Source organism: Equus caballus, chromosome X, assembly GCF_041296265.1.
Source record: "Equus caballus isolate H_3958 breed thoroughbred chromosome X, TB-T2T, whole genome shotgun sequence".
NCBI lineage: Eukaryota > Metazoa > Chordata > Mammalia > Perissodactyla > Equidae > Equus > Equus caballus.
In genome coordinates this window covers 64,511,171-64,526,834 of record NC_091715.1, presented here as the reverse complement: position 1 = coordinate 64,526,834, position 15,664 = coordinate 64,511,171, and positions in this window count along the sequence as shown.

Genomic DNA, 15,664 nt, shown 5'->3' with positions numbered 1-15,664 from the left:
CTGAGTGGGATAAAATATTTGCAAATCATGTATCTGATAAGGGGTTAATATCCAAAATATATAAGGAACTCATACAACTCAATAGCAAAAGAAACAAACAAAAATTCTGATTAAAAATTGCAGAGGATCTGGATAGACAGTTTTCCAAAGAAGATGTATAGATAGCCAACAGGCACATAAAAAGATGCTCAACATCACTAATCATTACAGAAATGTGAATCAAAACCACAATGAAATATCACTTCACGCTTATTAGAATGGCTATCATCAAAAAGACAAGAAGTAACAAGTGTTGATGAGGCTGTGGAGAAAATGCAATTCTTATGTGCTTTTGGTGGGAATGTAAATTAGTGGAGCCACTATGGAAAACAGTATGGAGATTCCTCAAAAAAATTAAGAGTAAAACTACCATATTATCTATCAATTCCACTTCTGAGTATTTTTCTGAAGGCAAGGAAAATACTAACTCAAAAATATATACGCATCCCCATGTTCACTTCAGCATTATTTATAATAGCAGACATGGAAGCAACCTAAGAGCCCATTGACAGATAAATGGATAACGAAAAGGTGATATATACAATGGAATATTATTTGGCCATTAAGAAAAAGGAAATGTCACTATGACATCGTGGATGAACCTTGAGGACATTATGCTAAGTGAAATAAGTCAGAGAAAGGCAAATACTATATCATTTCACTTATATGTGGAATCTAAAAGTAAAAAGAAATTAAATGCAAACTCATACATACAGAGAACAGATTGAGGGTTGCCAGAGGCAGGGAGTCAGGGGATGAGACAAATGGGTGAAAGTGGTCAAAGGTACAAACTTATAGTTTTAAAATAGATAAGTCATGGTGATGTAATGTACAGCATGGTGACTATAGTTAATAATAATGAATTCTATATGTGAATCTTGCTAAGAGTGTAAATCTTAAAAGTTTGCATCACAAGAAAAAATTGTAACTGTGTATGCTGATGAATGTTAACTAGACTTATTCTGGTGATCAATTTTCAGTGTATACAAATACTGAATTGTTATTTTGTACAGCTGGAACTAGTATAATGTTATATGTCAATTATGTATCAATAAAGAGTAAACAGAATAAACACCTTCCTCTTAGAACTGCTTTTGCTGCATCCCATAAGTTATGGTATGTTTTGTTTCCATCTTCATTTGTCTGAAGATATTTTTTGATTTGCCTTTTGATTTCTTCTTTGACACATTGGTTGGTCAGGGTGTGTTTCATTTCCATATATTTTTGAATTTTCCAGCTTTCCTCCTCTTATTGATTTCTAGTTTCATACTATTATAGCAGGAAAATATACTTGGTATGGATTCAGTCTTCTTAAATTTGCTCAGTCTAATTTTCTGGCCTGTCATATGATTGATCCTAGGAAATGTTCTATGGGTGCTTGAGAAGAATGTGTATTCTGGTGTTTTTGGTGGAATATTCTGCATATGTCTGTTAGGTCCCTTTGCCCTTAGTGTTGTTAAAATCCACTGTTTGTTAATTCTCTGTCTGGCTGAGAGTGTTGACAGTGGGATATTAAAGTACTCTCTCTACTATTGTGACTCTTATTTCTTTTTTTAGTTCTTTTAATATTTGCTTTATATATTTAATTGCTCCTATTTTGGGTGCATAATTATTTCCAATGTTATTTCTTCCTAATGTTTGACTTCTTTATCATTATGTAATGAACTTCTTTGCCTCTTTTAACCATTTTTAGCTTAACGTCCATTTTATCTGATATAGAATAGCTATCTCTGCTTTGTTTTGGTTACTATTTGCTTAAGATATCCTTTTCCATCCCTTCACTCTCAATCCATGTCTGTCTTTAAAACTAAAATATCTCTTGTAGGCGGTATCATTGGATATTGTTTTCTTAATCCATTCAGCAATTCAATGTCTTTTAATTGGCTATATTAATCCATTTAAGTTAAAATAATTATTGATAGGTAAGGGCTTACTATTGCCATTTTGTTTATTGTTTCCTGACTTTTTGTAGGCCCTTTCTTTGCTTCTTATCTTGCTTTTTCTTTTGTGTTTTTGTGCTAATTTGTAGTGGTATGCTTTCAGTCCTTTATCGTAATGTTTTGTGTATCTTCTACAGATTTTTCCTTTGTGGTTACCATGATTCTTACATAAAATATCTATTTATAATATCCTATTTTAAGCTAATAACTTCAATAGCATACATAAACTTCATACTTTAACTTCTCCCCACTCACATTTATGCTATTGATACTATAATTTTCTATATTTTGTATCCACTAACAAATTATTGTTATTATAGTTATTTTGAATACATTTATTTTTTAACATTAAATCCAGAGTTGTAAGCAAATTATGCACTACCAGTGAAATATTAGAGAATCAGATTTTAACTATATATTTACTATCATCAGTGAGTTTGACACATATATTCATAAGTTTTTATGATGTTAATTAGGATTCTTTTATTTCCACTTGAAGAATGCCCTTTAGCATTTTTTGTGAGGTTCATCTAGTGGTGATGAACTCCTTCAGCTTTTGTTTGTTTGGGAAAGTCTTTATCTATCCTTCATTTCTGAAGGACAGTTTTGTCAAGTATAATAATCTTGGTTGACAGTTCTTTCTTTCAATATTTTGAATGTATCATCTCTTTGTCTACAAAATTTCTGTTGATAAATCTCCCTGTAGTTTTATGGGAGTTTCCTTGTATGTGCCAAGGAAAATTCCTTTTGCTGCTTTCAAAATTCTCTCTTTGTCTTCAACTTTTGACAATTTAGTTACAATGTTTCTCAGTGTATCTCTTTTTTTGTTCATCCTATTTTGGGTCCTTTGGGTCCCTTGAATTTGGATGTCCACTTCTCTGCCCATGTTTAGGAAGTTTTCATCCATTATTGCTTTAAATATATTTTCTGTCCCCTTCTCTTTATCTTCTTCTTCTAGGATTCTATAATGCATATATTTTTTCTTTTGGTCATGTTCCATATGTACTGTAGACTTTCTTCATTCTTTATTTTGTTTTTCTTCTCTCACTGGATAATTTCAAGTGACCTATCTTCTAGTTCATTGAATCCTTCTTCTACTTGGTCGAGTCTGTTCTTGAAGCTTTCCACTGAATTCTTCAGTTGACTTACTGTATTCTTTAGTTCTAGAATTTCTCTCATTTTTTTGATAGTTTCTATTTCTTCATTGAGCTTTATGTTTTGTTCATTCATTATTTTCCTAATTTCATTTAGTCGTCTGTCTATGTTCTTGTAGTTCACTAAACTCCTTTAAGATGATTTTTCTTAATTCTTTGTCAGACATTTCATGGATCTCCATTTCTTTAGGGTCAGTTATTGGAGCTTTATCTGTTTCCTTTGGTGGGGTCAAGCTTACGTGATTTTTTGTAATACTCGATTCTTTGCATTGGTATCTGTTCCAATTTACTCTTCCAGACTTTACAGGTTTGCTTTGGCAGAGACACTCCTTCATCAGTAAGTTCAGCCTAGGGTTCTAGATAAGTTGGTTGGTAGCATCTTTGGGAAGCAGGGGTCTACTGGTGTCTCTATTTTGGCAAAGCTACTGCCCAAGCTCTGAGGTCAGGGGTTGCTTTTGGCTGGGAACTGTTGGATAGGACTGCTGGCTTGATTCCCTGCTGAAGTATGGCTGTAGGTTTGCCTCCACAGTTGTCTGAATTCTATTCAAGCTTCCTAGTCAGGAGGCACTGGATGCTATGCTCAGCAGCTGGGCAGGGATATAAATTTGCTTGCTTACTTGGCAGTGTGGTAGAACTGACTCCAGAGTTATTATGGATTAATGGCTGATTTCAAAAATTAGGCAGAACTGTCTACCATGCTCTCTGGCCAGATGGGGCCACTGGCTCAGCTCTGCAAATAGGCAGTGCCACTAGCTGGGCTCTCTGCTTGAGTTCCATTTAAGTGTAGCTATAAGATGGACTACACAGCTTCCTGGGTGTTCTGGTTTGGTTTCTTGGTCAGGTGGAGTTTAGGACTATATTTAGCCATAGACAGGGTTTCGAATTTGCTTTTCACCCTGGATAGGGCTGTAGAACAGATTCTGTGGCTGGTAAGGCTAGTTGGCTGTAGATCTGAATCACGTAGAACTTCCCTCTGTGTTCTCTGGACAGACAAAGGCCACCAATTTGGCTTTGCTTGTGGATAAATTTGCTGACTGGGTTCTCCGCTTGGGCACTACTATAAGCAGGGCTGGAGGATGGATCACACAGCCTCCTTGGTTCTTTGGCCAGGCCACCTGGCCAAGCTGAATTGGAGGCTATATTCAGCTGTAGATGGGGATTTCAATCCACTTCCCTGCCTGGGCAAGGCCACAGAATATGTTCCATGGCTATTGGTTGGGGACTTGAATCAGGCAGAACTGCCCACTAATCTCCCTGGCCAGACAAGGCCACTGGCTTGGCTTTGCAGATGGGCAGAGCCACTGGCTGGGCTCCCTGCTTGAGTGCTGCTGTTAAGTGGGGCTGTAGGATAAGCCATGTAGTTTCCCAGGTGCTCTGGTTAGGCTACCTGATGGGGGTTGGGGTGGCTCAATATTGTATTCAGCAATAAGTGGGGCTATGAATTTGTTTTCCTGCCCAGCAGGGCAGTAGAACATGCTCCAAGGCTTATACGGCTTATGAAATGAGGACCTGAATCAGGCAGAAATGTGCACCAACCTTCTTGGCCAGATGGGGTCACTAGAGCTGCTCTGCAGATGGACTGAACTGCTGGCTGAGATTTCTACTCTGGCCTCTCTGTGAGGAGGAATGTGATCTGCCAAAATCTAAGCACTGATTGCTGTAAGTCCTGCCCCCTTCCCCAACCTAGTTCAGTCTCCACTAGTCAAGTTCTACGGATTTGCCCCACGATTCCTGTGAAGTGAGACCCAAATAGGCCTCCTGAGAAGCATGTCACAATACTGTAAGAGCTATATGTTAACCCTAGGTTCTCTTTTTCCCACTGTAGAAATTGTAGCCCTGCAGGGACCCTGTTGTTATGTTGCTGTGCTGGCCTAGGGGAGGGGTGAGGCAGTCAGAGTGCAGCCATATATCTTAACCTTCTAATGTGGTCTTTCTCAGTCTCTGTGGTCCAGAGCAGTTCTTCATCCCCACCTTCATGCTCTGGGATTTTCACAGTGGTGTATTGTCTATGGATAGTTGCTAGTTGGTCTTCTTGTGAAGAGGACTAAAGTTATCAACAACATGTGTTGCCATTCTAATGACATCACTCCTCTACAATATATTTTTTAACCTTACCTTGGGGTTTTTTCGATACCCTTGAGATTGTACTAGTACCATACACTCTTGACACTGTCATGTTATGATATATTTTCATATCTGATAAGAAATGTCTTCATTCTTTTTTCATCCAAAAACGTGGTATGCATCTTTATTTATCCAATTTTTTTCTTTATGCCCTTCACAAAGGTTTGTAACTTTTTCATGTAGTTCCTATACATGTCATATTAACTTCATGCCCTCGTATTTTCTATTGTCCATTGATATTATGAATAGATCATTGTCCTGTTACTTATTTCAAAATTAGTTATTGCTAATGTGGAAAAAAGCTATTGATTTGTTAAAATATTTATTTTGTTAAACACTACACAGTTAGACTCATATAAGTTCTAATAAGATTTCTGTTGTTCTGCTTTGCTGGTTAGGGAATTATCTTTTATTTTTGTGTTCTTTTAATTGTTTTAAAATTAAAATATTTTTGTATTCTCCTGGTTAAGATTTATTGTTAGTAAATCTTGTTTTATTGTTAATAAATCTATATTTTTAATAAATCAGACAATATAGAAATATGCAGAATGTGGAAATTCTTTTTTTCTTTTTGAGGAAGATTAGCCCTGATCTAACATCTGCTGCCAATCCTCCTCTTTTTTTTGCTGAGGAAGGCTGGCTCTGAGCTAACACCATGCCCATCTTCCTCTACTTTATATGTGGGACACACGCCACAGCATGGCTTGCCAAGCAGTGCCTTGTCCCCACCCAGGATCTGAACCAGCAAACTCCGGGCCGCCAAAGCAGAATGTGCAAACTTAACCACTGCACCACCGAGCCAGCCCCCAGAATGTAGAACTTCTTATAGGCCACACACTCTGGTTGCAGAGGATGACTTTATTTTCTATAATTGTAATTAATATCTAGATAGAAATTCCATCAAATCAGGGTTGGGTCTTTTTTCAGTCAACTTTAAGATAATTCTGGGTTAATTTTCTTCCCCTTTCCCTGGGTTGGTTTTAAGTTCCAGGAAATTAACAAGGTGGTCCATTTCAGGTGGAAGGACCTACCTAGGCCCTAGTGATTGAATCTATCCCCACTGACTTCTACTGAGAAGTGTGTGACCCTAATCAATCTCTTGATTTGTCTGAACAAATTCACTGGAGTTCTCGGCTTGACTATAATGCTTCTGAGCCTTCCCTCAGTTTTACTGTATCTCATAACAAAATTTTTAGCTTTAACCCCTGAAAACAGAGGGATGGTCAATAGGGTCAAATGTTGAAAAGACAATATCCATTTTAGACTTATTATATAGTAGTAAAACAGTAATAAAACTAAACTGTGACTAATGGGATGGGAATGGAGGTAACTTGTGAAAAATCTGGATCACATACTTAAAGGGAAGATAGAAACCACCCCTTTTTCTATTCTGCCTTCCTTTGGACTGGACTTTAAACTTAATAGTAGACACTGATGGCTCAAACTTGTACCATGAGATGTAAGTCATGTTTTGAGAATGGCAAAGCAATAAAATTACAAGAAGTATGGGTCCCTTACACTGTTTAATTGCCACACTTACATTAGATCACCTACTTTGACTTTTATACAAAGAGAAATAAACTTACATTTTATTTATATCACTTTCTTTCTGTTCTCTTTGTTATAGCAACATAATCTGTTTCCTAACTAATATACAAAGAAAGCCAGAAGCCAGTGAAAAAATACATTTAAATGATTAAGAGAAAAGAAGCAATGGATCCTAAAATAAGCTAAAATATTATTCATCTGATGAGGAAAATGAAAAAAATGTGTACATACACAGCATGAGATAGAGATCCACTTATATATTGATTTGAGGAAAATATTTAAGAAAGTGCCCTAAACAAATGAAAATAGAATTTTAACAGTGTTCTCAAGTGAGACTATGATGAAATGTATAAGAAAAGAGTAGTTGGCAATTAATTTTGTAATGTATGTGTGTACATACATATATATACATATGTGTGTGTGTGTATATATATAGACATATACAATTAATGTTAAGTGGGTAACGACACTGCATTGTTAAGAAATATTTATGTTAATTAAAGATTATTGAAACATGACCATGATAGGGGAAAATCATAATGATTACCTGGAATTCAAATGTCTAAACATCTTTGCAAACACTGTAGTAGTAATTATTTTTCTTGTTCTTGTTATTGGTGGTTATGGAGGAGGCTGACTGGAGTTTGTGTCAGGGTGCAGAGGAACATGAATCTTGGCTAGTAAGGAAGTTGAAGTGAGCAAAGGTCTCAATTTAGCCCAGGGGTAGGCAGAGAGTTGTAGGCAAGTAAAGCATCTTGGTAAGAATATGTAGTTATTTAATATCAATTAGTAGTAATAGAGAAATTTAAGGTTGTGAGAGATGAGAATGAAACCATTCTTAAAACTGATAAGGCTTGCATAATTTTCAAAATAACAATGTGTAATTGGAAATTAATGAAATCTGACAAAAACAGAAAAATTAAGGAAAAGGGGAAAAATGAGTAAGCCAGAGAAAGTTAGGAAGTGGGGAAAGAGGAAATGTCAAAAAAAATATGTAATCAATATTAAGTAAGATAAAAGAATTAACAAAGTCTCAGTTACCAAAATAAATGAGACAAACTGAATTCTCCAAGCAATGAGAATCTGTAATATTAAAGAGACAAAATATGCTGCTTATAAGAAACATATCTAAAAAAATGGTGAAAAGGACAATTTAAAAATAAAGATGGTTAGACAAAAATACCCTGAGTAAATCCATATTAAAGGAGAGGTAATGTTATTATTGGGGAAAAAATGGAGTTAAAGGACAAAAGCATTATATAGGACAAAGAACTATAATATTACTCTGGCTATCTATTGCTATATAACAAGCCACCCCAAAATTTAGTGGTTTTAAACAACCATTTTATTATATCTCATGATTTTCTTGGCAAGGAATTTGGAAAGGACTTAGCTGGGTGATTAGTCTCTGAGCTTCCTGATGTCTGTGTAGAGGAGGAAGACATTTCCTCTACCTTTTCTGGGTTCGTCTGGCCAGAGAACAAATTAAATTCACATGAGACAGAATTGCAGAAGAAAATTAAACAAAGCTTTATAACATGTATACATGGGAGAGGTCAGGCAAGCTGAGCGACTCATCAAAATGGCTGAAGCCCCCATCTTAAGTATCATCTCAGCTAATGACAAAGGAGGATGTTGGGGGTGGGGGCAGTCAGTTACAGGAGGTTACCAGAAACAGGAATAAGATTATTATGCAGATTTAAGTCCTTGCCTTTGGCATTGATTAAGAGTTTCTAGAGAGAAGATCATCCCCTTTCTTCTTCCTGGTACGGAGAGGGAGGCACCTTTACAGATGGAGATTTCCTTTACAATGTAAATGTCTCCTAACAAAGGGCAAGCAAGTTCCACCCCTCAGAGCCTCCTTCCCTGTCCCAGTTTATCAAAAGCAATCAGCCTCAAATAGCCCTCATGTCAAAGAGACATATCTTGGTGTGGCGAAGACCAGTCCCCCACAGTCCCACCTTTGAAACTAAAAGTTTCACAGTCCGTTGTAACTTTAAGAAGTTTTATAGTCCAGAAGCTGAGTGGTAGATTGTTTCATGTCGCTGAGCACATTTCTTAGTCCTGGTAATAGATCAGTCCAGTTAAACCCATTTTAGAAGGTGGTGATGCAGGTGTGCTCCCAAAGTTAGGCCTATATTTTGGAAGCAAGCAATCAGGTGTTTAATAAGTATTTCTATGGAAATAAAAAGAAAAACAAGGTTAATGGCTGGAGCAAATTATAAACTAGTTCCTGAGTCTGGGAGGCAGCCAGTCAAGAAGACTTCCAGATGTTAGAGTCAAAGCATCTTTTGCAGCTTGAAATGTCTCTGATGATGTCATCAGGCATTCAGGTATTTTTCTGAGTGGCTTACAGCTTACAAAGCAACAGACAGGAATCTCTCAAGTTTCTATCAAGTTGTCCAGCTTTAGTTAGCAAGGCTTCAGGAAAAAGAGCGGGCTCAATTCTCAATGATTCCAAATGAAAATGAGGTTAAAAATTGAAAACATTAGTTTGGAGATTTGTAACCAGGTATTTCAGTAGAAGAATTCAGGATCCAATCCAGTTCACAGATAGAAAAAAGACCTCAAAGACAACTAACAGAACTAGGATCTCATATCCACAAATGTGTATTATAGTTTTTCACTGAAACATAATTCTTCTCTCTAAAATCACCCTCATTTTTACCAAAGATAGCCAAATTGAGACTAATTGGTTTGCAATATAAGTTTAGTTTCAAGAAACTTGGCCCAATTATTTACATAAGTGCAGCAAGAATAGCAATTGATCCTATAGGCTCTTAAATTTTCTTTCTGGAATGTTTTTATGAGGAATCTCAGATTGAACCTTAAAGAATTCCCGAGGCCAGGAAAGCCAAGCCAAGGATTTGTGCCATCAGGCCTTGCCTGCAGTACCTTAGATTTGGGTGGATTTCTCTCTTGAGTTTCCCCAGAATATTTTGAGGTTCCTTGCACCTGCCAGATAAGCAATCTTCCTTACTTACCAGGTAAGATTGCTGGAATCTCTCTCTGTAAAGCAAGGTACCAGGCCCATATTTCCAAGTGGCTTTATTTCCAGAAAGTCAACCTTATTCCTCAAAGACAGTATTGTCATATCTGAGTCTGTATGTTTCTCTCAAATATGACATTCCAGTCAAAGCTTTGGTAAGATAACAAATGCTTCCTGTTGTAAGGAGAATGGATTCTTTTTGAACTTATGCAAATAACTATATTGCCATGAAATAGCCATACTCACTCACTAAGTTTCCAAACTCTGGAGGGATCAGCTAGGGAGAAAAAGGTAAATGTTTCAGTCTTGTTTGCAAAGGCATAATTTCACCAAATTGGCAAAAGTCATAGTTAGCATGAGAGAAAAGAGAAAAAGAGTTCCTTAAATCTGAGAAAACAAAACAAAACTTCAAAAAAAATCAGCAATACTTCAAATAAAAGTCATGAAAATTATCATCCTCAGTTCATTCAGTTCTGTATAATCAGTTCTTGATCTTAATCTTCTGTTAGGAGTTTTATGAGGTCATAGGTTTCTCCATTAGATTTATGTAATTTCTTACTCAGTTCAGTTCTATGATCTGAAAGTTTATCAGAAACCTGTATTTCAGAGTCAGTGTCAGAGTCCTTTCCATGAATATCTCTGAAGATGAGACATTTGCAAAAGCAAAAAGCATCAGAGTAAAACTGACTATAAACAACAAAAGACTTAAAAATGACAATTGACAGAGAAACTTGGTTATTTCTGTGATATACAACACCTTAAAATAATAATTAGAATTATGGCTGATAGCCAGGACAGATCAGAATTTTAGGAATGTTGCATAATTTTCAAAACACTTATATCAATTGCGTTTACCCACATAATACCACCTAAGAAAGATTATCATCACTTATCTGACAATGCTTCCAATGTAATTTAACAGACCAAATAAGCCTAATTAGTGTAGAATTTTCCACCTTATAGGAAGAAAGAGCAAATTTCACTGTGAAGTCCCAGTGGCCCTCTGAAAATCCCCAGAGAAATCCTCCTCCTTCATCCAGGTCAAAAGAAAGCCTTTCTTCAGGATTTGAATATTTTTGAGGGAGAAGCTTGTCAAAAAAATATCAAAAGCTTTTAAACGCTTGTTCAGATAGGAAACAACGCTCACTGTGAAACAATGCTCAGGTATCTATTCAAACATCCATTGACAACAGAAACAGTCAAAAATCTTAAGAGTGACCTCAGTCATTATTTTAACAAAACAGATTTGTCTTTCAGGCAGACTTAGAGCAGACCAAAAGTTCAAGAAAATTATCCTTTTGAGAGAGAAAGCCAAATTCTAATTTTTGTACCAGCTTACTTTTTCATTTTAAAACCCATTTACTTAATTAGATTCATTTCAATGTTAACCAACTTGACCGAGTACAAAACTCTTTTCAGATTTCTTTCACAAACTTTCTATAACTTTCTTTTGTACTCAGAATTTGTCCCATGTCTTTTTTTTTTCCTTCTAGTACTTTAGGACAAATTTATCTTTCTTAACCCAACAAACAAAAATACTTCCATTCTTTATACCCTCTTTACTGAAAACATACATTTTACTTTCCTTGAATACAGAGCTGGTTTTCTTATTAATTTCCAGTAGCTTTAATCATACATATTAGAAATCCTTAAACTTTAACAGACCCTAGTAAAAACTAAGCAATTATGAACAGTCTTTTATATCAACATTCTAACTACTTTTCATAATTTCTAGAAACACACCACTTTACGATAGAACACAAGGCATAATAGACCCAAACGCTTTTAGCCTCTTTGCAATAAGAAACCAAAAGTAGATAAACTTATATTTAATAATTAATGTCTAATATCTTATTTGGAAATGATCTAGATACTCAACAAATTTTATCATTTATTTAAATTAACCTAGCAAAACTTCAAAGTTTCAAGTTACCAAAAAGATTTTGGAAGTTATTTTAAATACACATGACATAAACTATAATTATTGCTAAAAGTTTATCTATAAACTCTTATTTCATTTATATCTAAATCATTTGTTCCCAATAATGATGTTTAGATTACCCACAAAAACTTTGAGACATTAGAGAAAATTTAGCTATCATTTAAAGTTATTATGCTGACAAATTTCTAACAGACAACATGAACTTATTGGACTAGTAAACCCAGGCTGCATATCTGCATCATATTCAAATACCAAACAACTCTTGAGGAGATGCCTTTTCAATCAAATCAACAAACTTAATCTTTCATTAACCAAAGATTAATCTATATCATCTTAACTTAAAAGACATTGGGTTAATTTCTATTACATTTAGAATTTATGTAAGTGCTTACTTTAAGTCAATTAAACAGAGCTCTTAGTTTTGGCCATACCATCCGGAAGTAAAGTCACACATATATAACTATACACATATAGACACACAGACACAGAGTTTCCACAGCTATTGTTTTAAAAATCACTCCATGAATCAGGTACAATACAAAGCTCCCTAATTATGAATCCAAATTTTGTTTTGAGCCTTTTTACTAATATTTGTGGAGAAGACACTCAAGATTCTAGATTTTTTTCTTTTTGGCAATGGCACGCTTATGGCCTTTTCCCCTCTTTTTTTTTTTTTTCTCAGTCTTAGGTATTAGTGATGGGCTAGGTAGTCCCCGAGAGGACTTGCAAGCTCTTTGAGATAATGGAAATAGGTGGAACCTGAATGCCTCTAGAGCTGCTTTCCTAGCCTTACAAGGATTTTCCAAGGACAGTTGCTCTTGATTTCTCAGAAACTGGGTTGTAACTTAATGACATTCTAGATTGACCTACCTGTCCAACTACATCACAAAGGCACAGAGAAACCCCTCAAGTTTTCTCCAAGCTGGAGTTTCTGGGGCATAAACCACCCAATTGAAAGTGTTTCCAACTAGTTAAAATGCACCCAGGGGGTGAGTTTCCGGGGATGCTTGATGCATTCCCAATGGCGGTAAGGCTGGTGTCCAACTGACAGCAGCCACAGATCTAGTCAAGTCCCACTTAGCCCGGGCACTTAGTCCCTGAGCCAGCACAAGGTGAGGCAGGAAGGAGGTGGCAAAGGCCTGGAGCTGGCTGGGGGCTGGGGCTTCATGTGTCTGGTGTTGAGAGTTAAGTACAGAAGGTCCAGGTTCTGGTTAGGTCCAGCCTGAACTTAACTTCGACTTGGTGACAAGAGAGGAGGTGACAAACAGAAAGGAAAAGAGGTCAGGCCTAGCCCTCATGGCCTTTTCCCCAAGGGTTATCGAGATAAAGGTCACACAACAGTTCCTGTGCTGAGGCACACAACACCATCAGGACAGTTCACAGAATAAATCACAGGTCTCCTATCCTCATAACCAACTCAGTTGGCACCTAAAATGCTTAATGAGCCAATCACCAAGAGAGGGCACCCCACGTGGTCCTGGGGTGATCAGGCCCAGAAACCATAGTGGGGACTCCCAGGAGTGGAGCCTTTGACACTTTAAAGATTTCCTTGTTTCTCTATTGCAAAGCTCAAAACAAGCCCAAAATGGTCACTGTAACTTTAAGAGAGAGTAAAGAAAAGGGTCCATTACCTTGAAAATCTCCCTGAACCTAGGGCAGTGTCCTACTTGTTCTGCCTGTGAGGTTCCTATAGCAAGGGGCAACGGGGGCATCCCTCTGCATTGCATCCCTTGTATACCTTCCCTATTATGCCTGGAAATAATAATTGCTGGGTGAATTGTCCCAAAGATAAAAGAACAGAGAAAAACAGTGAAGAATTTTCCACCAGTCTGGGGGACATTCTACCCAATTGCATTCCTGGAGCCATTCTCCCAAGAAAGGGTTCCCATACTCAACCAAAGGTTAGAGTTTGGTACTTGCCTTGAACCGGAGTCCTAATTGGGACTTTCCCACAATTCAGAGTGGTCAGGATCCATAGGGAGGGATACCAATCCAGCCTTAGGAGGAAGGAGGAAAAGAAACCTGTCACGGGAGTCTTGGAGATTGGCGACCGTCATAATGACTTAAGTGGCTGACCCATGCCCATGTAAAATTTATATATCAGAGATAGAATTAGCAAGCAATGGATTAATTCATTGTCCATCACCCTCAGGCTTAAGGTACTGATTCTCTTCAGGCTGAATGCCACAACTTGCCCCATAGAGTAGCCATGGGCTGCAAACGTGGATTCATACAGCAGTCAGAGAACGTTCCTGATGGAGCAGTGAATTTAGATCCCTCTGTGAAAAAGAGAAAGGCACAAGGAAGACTATAACTTCAACTCACAAGCTGGTGAAGCAAGCGGGCTCAGCAAGCTGAGGAGTCAAAGGGAAGATTTCTTGAACTCTCAAGGTCTGATATGAGTGTTCCTTTATTCAAATAGCGTGGGGACAGGGCCACTGGGCAGCGAATAGCTGCAGCATGGGGACAGGACCCATGGCCAGGACTTAACAGGTCTTAGTCTTATAATATTGCATAAGGAAGTATTCCCAGCCCGACAATGTTAAAACATACTCAGGCAAAGTTGATATAACCTCTTCATAAAGAAAATCAGCTCCAGCATTCCAACCATTATAATCTTATCAACACTTAGACCTTTATATTTCACCAACTCAATTATAACCTGAGTCAGGGTTTAAACCTAGTCATCATTTTCTTGTGTTTCCTTTTTAACTTGGCCTTTTCATAAATACCAGTAAAAATTATGATGAGAGCTCTCACAAATTTTTCCCCCAATTTAGAAGTTTTCCAAATTTAAATGATCCATTGTCTGGCCGAATTGACGAGTAGGATCTTAACAGCGACTCAACCAACCCTTAACCAAGGACACAAAGAGGCGTCCCCAAAAGAGATCCAGAAAGTTCACTCCCAAATATAGTCTAAGAAAGTAAAGGCCTTCATTGCACAGCAAGCAACAAAGGTTGAGATGACAAAGGGCCCTTATGAAAGCAATTGGGATCTCTTATGACAAACTCCCCAGAAAGCTAACACAGCCGGACGAAGAGAGTGTGTCCCAGAACCCCAGTCTACACAACTGGCCACCAAGATGCGTGCTGGTACATGCATCCTCCGATGGCGGAGACCAGTAAGGTCACAAAGCCAAGCTCTCAAAACATAGAACAAGACAAAAAGCCCAGACAACAGGCTTATAGAGATGCCTGTGTCTTATGACAAACAACAAAAAGACAGCGACAAGGAAAAGTACTATCTCTGGGAGGAAAAGGATCTACAACAAATGAGTACTCAACCAAATCCTAGAGTCACTGAATCCAAGAAGCTAGCCTCACCAACAGTTCCTCCTGCTAATCTAAATTTAGAAGAGCAAAAAACTCACCACTCTTGCTTCCATTGGACCCTGCCAGCAGAGATCCGGGTGACTGACGTGGTAAGAAGTCTTACCTCTTGCCGGCTCTTGTCAGGGGTCCAGGATCTCTCAGCTGCAGCAGTCCAGGAGCAAGCAGTGTCCAGCCAGTGAAATTTTATCCCGTCCAAGTTGCCAAACTGTAGGGGATGGAGACATTAGCTCTACCTTCTCTGGGTTTGTCTGGCCGGAGAACGAATTAAATTCACATGAGACAGAATAGCAGAAGAAAATTAAACAAAACTTTATAACATGTATACATGGGAGAGGTCAGGCAAGCTGAGTGACTCATCAAAATGGCTGAAGCCCCCACCTTAAGTATCGTCTCAGCTAATGACAAAGGAGGATGTTGGGGGTGGGGGCAAACAGTTACAGGAGGTTACCAGAAACAGGAATAAGATTATTATGCAGATTTAAGTCCTTGCCTTTGGCATTGATTAAGAGTTTCTAGAGAGAAGATCATCCCCTTTCTTCTTCCTGGTACGGAGAGGGAGGCACCTTTACAGATGGAGATTTCCTTTACAATGT